Source organism: Vulpes lagopus, chromosome 4, assembly GCF_018345385.1.
Source record: "Vulpes lagopus strain Blue_001 chromosome 4, ASM1834538v1, whole genome shotgun sequence".
NCBI classification, from domain to species: Eukaryota; Metazoa; Chordata; class Mammalia; order Carnivora; family Canidae; genus Vulpes; species Vulpes lagopus.
This window is the reverse complement of record NC_054827.1, coordinates 76,231,079-76,236,559: the sequence shown is the minus strand read 5'-3', so window position 1 is coordinate 76,236,559 and position 5,481 is coordinate 76,231,079. Positions and strand designations below refer to the sequence as shown.

The 5,481-nt window shown below is 36.7% G+C and overlaps 1 non-coding gene across 1 annotated transcript; it reads left to right on the top strand.

Moving 5' to 3' along the window:
• Positions 1 to 4,056: 4,056 nt before the first annotated feature.
• On the top strand, positions 4,057 to 4,167 carry LOC121490199. The gene has a single exon (XR_005987532.1). It is a non-coding gene; the product is annotated as a U6 spliceosomal RNA (small nuclear RNA).
• The last annotated feature ends 1,314 nt before the right edge of the window (positions 4,168 to 5,481 follow it).

Here is a 5,481-nt window from a genome sequence, read left to right as displayed (position 1 = left end):
AAATAATCAGTGGGGCAGCTGGGTGCCTAAGAAAAGTCTTTATATTATGATGGAAGAAACATTAGGCTGAACCATTTATTTCATCCATGATTTTATTTTAATATTTAAATTACCACTAAGACATGTGAAATGTACTCAACTAATATCACAAATAATTTCTTTTTTTAAAAAAAAAAGTTAAAATAGGAAGTAAAGGAAAATAAGGAAGCTTTTTAAGACTTCTTGAGTAAATTGCAAAATTAATTATTATAAGAAATTAATCTAAATTTAGAGTTATTATTGCTGTTTTTGGTTTCTAAGCATTATTATGGTGTTTGTTTACTGACTAGTAAGCCAGGATCAGAAAACATACAGTTTTAAATTTGTTGGGTGATAATATCCTAGATTATGATTTCTCCTTGTGGCAGGATTTTAATTGTATCTAAATAATTTTAGGGAAAAGACTCTTAAACACTTAGGACAAATAAAATTTAAAATCTGAGAGAAGCAGGAAGATGATGCAATGGGAGTATACCGAGCTTGCCCTGCCCCCTGGACACTCAAAGAAATAATTACATCTTTACAAATAACTCTTAAAAACAATTTGGAGACTGCAGAACAGTTCTTCCACAGCCAGTCATAGAGAGAAGGCCACATTGAAAAGGAGAGGAGGGGCAGAGACACCATTGGGAACCAAATCCCAACATGGTTAACCACAAATGGGAGGGATATCACAAGCATGAAGAAGTGAGAGGATCCAACCCAACACTGGGCAACTCTAGCACAGGGGACCCATCTTGGAAGAACAAATTCCCATAACATCTGATTTGAAAATCATTTAAAAAGCAGAGAGCTTTAAACTCTGGTGAACCAGAGATGATGGGAAACCAAATTCCTGCCCTTAAAGAACCAGAATACTAAATAATGGCCTGAGACATACCACAGAAGCAATAATGTGAAAAGTGTCTGGAGCATACCTGAAGATTTATTAACTAATCTTAGAAACTGTGCCAAAGGGGGAGAGATATACAGGAAATTCCTCTAGGAATAAAAGTGCTGGTTGGCACCATTTCTCTTCTCTTCCCCCAACCTAGGGAGCCAGCACTAACACTCTTCATCTACTTTGCTAGTACTATGTGCCCACCCCAGCATTCCTCTGTGGATCCACCTCATTCAAACTGCTTGTGTCAGCAGATATCTCCCCAAAGTGGGTCCTGCCCCACCACACCTGGCTGAGGCAGCTCCAGGGCCCGGGCCACTTCAGTGGGATTCCTCCGTTGCAAAGACAGGAGACAACCTTATACACCAATGTGCCTGCGGTTCCTGAAGCCAGGTCTCCTGTTGGCTGCCTGGGAAGCAAGCCCTGCCATTTTGTGCACTTGCAGCTATGGCAGAGAAGCTAATTGCTGATGGTGAGGCTGATTGCCTGACCTGCCCAGCAAAAAGCTCACAGGGGCTGTACCTGGCCATCTCAACAGTGTGGGGAGAAAACCATTCCCAGTATACCCAAGGCAGGTAAAGCTGGTTATCACAGCCAACTGAGCTAAAAGCAGTTGCAACTCAGCCATAAGAGGAGGGCACCACAGCTCACACCTGGGACACCCCTGGAGTACCTGGTCCTGGTATCAGAGAGAGCATTATGGGGCACCACAGGGCCTCTTCCAAACCAGGTCACTCCTTTTAAAGCCAGGAGACATAGGTGACCTACCTAGTACATAGAAACAAACTCAGAGTTAGACAAAATGAGGAGATGGAGGAATATGTCACAAACAAAAGAACATAAAACAGAATCACGGTAAAAGAGTGAAATAAAACAGTGATAAGCAAGATGCCTGATAAAGAATTCAAAGTAATGGCCATAAAGATATTCACTTGATTTGAAAAAACAGTGGATAAACTCAGGAAGAACTTCAACAAAGAGATAGAAAATATATTAAAAAAAAAAAAAAAAAAAAGAATGAGTCAGAGCTGAAGATTTCAACTGAAATGAAAAATATGCCAAACAGAATAAACAACAGGTTTGAGGAGGCCGGAGAATAGATCGGCGAGTTGGAAGACAAGATGATGAAACACAACCAAGCTGAATGGCACAAAGAAAAAAAGAAAAATAAAAAATGAGAATAGGTTAAGGGAAGTCTGTGACATCATCAAACACAACATTTGTATTTTAGGAATCCCAGAAGGAGAAAAGAGAGATAAGGGGCAGAAAACTTATTCAAAGAAATAGTAGTTGAAAATTTCCCAGGCAGCCCAGTGGCTCAGTGGTTTAGCACCACCTTCGGCCCAGGGCCTGATCCTGGAGACCTGGGATCAAGTCCCATGTCAGACTCCTTGCATGGAGCCTGCTTCTCCCTCTGCCTTTGTCTCTACCTCTCTCTCTCTCTCTCTCTCTCTCTCTCTCTCATGAATAAATAAATAAAATCTTTAAAAAGAAAAAAAAAAAGAAAGAAAGAAAAGAAAATTTCCCTAAGCTTTAGAGGGAAACACACATCGAGGTCCAGGAAGCACAGAGAGCCCCTAATAAGGTGAACCCAAGGAGGATTCAAGACACATATTAATTAAAATGGCAAAATACAATGATAAAAAGAAAATTTTAAAAGCAGCAAGAGAAAAGAAAATAGTGACATACAACAGAAACCCCAAAGGCTATCAGCTGATTTTTCAGCAGAAATTTTGCAGGCCAGAAGAGAGTGGCATGACATATTGAAAGCCTGAAAGGAAAAAACCTACCACCCAGAATATTTTATCTGAAAATGTTACCATTCTGAGCCGGAGGAAAGATAAAATTTCTCAGAGAGACTAAAGTTAAAGGAGTTCATCACCACTAAACCAACCTTACAAAGAATGTTAAAAAGAATTTTTTTGAGTAAAAAGAAAATGCTATAACTAGAAGTAAGAAAATTATGGAAGGAAAAAATTTCATAAGTAAAAGGAAATATGTAGCAATGGTAATAGATGAATCACTTACAAAGCCAGTATGGAGGTTAAAACACAGAAGTAATATCATTAATTATATCTGTAAAAAGTAGTCAAAAGATACACAGAATAAAAGGATGTAAAATATAACATCATAGGCAAAAAAGTAGAAGAAGAAGTAAAAAAAATAGTGCTTTTAGAATGTGTTTGAACTTAAGTGTCCATCAACTTAATATAAAATGTTTTTTTTAATTTTGTTTTTTGTTTTTTGTTTTTTTATTTATGATAGTCACACAGAGAGAGAGAGAGGCAGAGACATAGGCAGACGGAAAAGCAGGCTCCATGCACCAAGAGCCCGACGTGGGATTCGATCCCTGGTCTCTAGGATCGCGCCCAGGGCCAAAGGCAGGCGCTAAACCTCTGCCCACCCAGGGATCCCCCATCAACTTAATATAAACTGCTATAAACATAGGATGTTATTTATGAACCCAAATATTAACCAAAAAACAAAAACCTACAATAGACATACAAAAACTTAAATAGAAAGGAAACCAAACATAATACTACAGAAGACTATCAAACCAGGTCCAGGAAGAGAGCAGGAGAACAAAGGAACAGAGAAAACTATAAACACAAGTAGAAAACAATTAACAAAATATCAGTAAGTACATACCCATCAAAATTACTTTACATGCAAATGTACTAAAGGTTCCAATCAAAAGATATAGGATGACAGAGTGAATTAAAAACAAACACAAGAGCCATCTATATGTTGCCACAAGAGACTCACCTCAGAACTAAAGACACATACAGACTGAAATTGAAGGGATGAAAACAATAATCCACACAAAGAAAGTGGGAAAATAAAAAAGCCAGGGTAGCATCCTTATCAGGGTAGCAATACTTATATAAGACAAAATAGAGGTTAAAACATAGTGTAGCAAGAGACAAAGAAGGGCATTACATAATGATAAAGGAATCAATCCAACAAGAGCATATAACAATTGTAAATATCTATGCACCCAACACAGAAGCATCTAAATACATAAAGCAGATATTAACAGACATAAAGGGAGAAATTGACAGTAATATAATAATACAGGGGACATTAACACCCCATTTACATCAATGGATAGATCATCCTGTCAGAAATCAACAAGGGTGCTCACTTCGGCAGTACATATACTAAAATTGGAACGATACAGAGAAGATTAACATGGCCCACCCCTGTGCAAGGATGACACGCAAATTCATGAAGAATTCCATATTAAAAAAAAAAAGAGGGGATCCTTGGGTGGCTCAGCGGTTTAGCTTCTGCCTTCGGCCCAGGGCATAATCCTGGAGTCCTGGGATCGGGTCTCACATCGGGCTCCTTGCATGGAGCCTGCTTCTCCCTCTGCCTGTGTCTCTGTCTCTCTCTCTCTCTCTCTCTCTCAGGAATAAATAAATAAAATCTTTTAAAAAGAAAAGAAAAGAAAGAAAAGAAAAAAAAAAGAAAAGAAAAGAAAGAAAGAAAGAAAGAAAAGAAAAGAAAAGAAAAGAAAAGAAAAGAAAAGAAAAGAAAAGAAAAGAAAAGAAATCAACAAGGAAACAGTGGCTTTGAATGGCACATGTTAGATCAGATGGACCCAAAAAATGTATACAGGATATTTTACTAAAAACAGCAGAATACACACATTCTTTTCAAGTGCACACAGAACGTTCTCCAGGATAGATCCTTGTAATTCGACAAAACAAGTCTCAATAAATTTAAGAAGATTGAAATTATATCAAGCATTTTTTCCAACCACAATGTATGAAACTAGAAATTAATTACAAGAAAAAATCTGGAAAAAACACAAACACATGGAGGCTATACAACATGCTAGTAAACAACGAATAGATCAACCAAGAGACCAAGAAGGAAATAAAAACAATGCATGGAGACAAATGAAAATGAAAAAACAATGGTCTGAGGTATTTGAGATGTAGCAAAAGCAGTTCTAAGAGGGAAGTTTATAATGATGCAGGCCTATGTCAAGAAACAAGAAAAATTGCAAATAAACAACCTAACTTTACATCTAGAGAAATTGAAAAAGAAAAAAAAGTACAAGGAAGGAAACACTAAAGATAAGGCAGAAATAAATGAAATAGAGAAAAAAAAATAGAAAAGATTAATGGAACCAAGAGCTGCTTCTTAGAAAAGATAAGCAAAATTGATAAGCCTTTAGCTAGACTCATCAGGAAAAAATAAAAAAAAAAAAGGACCCAAAATCAGAAATGAGGAAGGGGAAATGACAATAACACAGAAATATAAAGAATTATAAAAAAGTATTATAAAAATTATATGCCAATAAACTAGACTATCTACAAGAAATGGATATAGTCCTAGAACATACAATCTTCCAAAATTGAATCGAGAAAAAATAATTTGAATAGACAGATTACTAGCAACAAAACTGAATCAATAATCCAAAAACTTACAACAAAGAAAAGCCTAGTAAGACAGCTTCACATATGAATTCTACCAAACATTTAAAGAAGAGTTTAGTATCTATTCTTTTCAAACTATTTCAAAAAATTGAAGAGAAGGGATCCCTGGGTGGC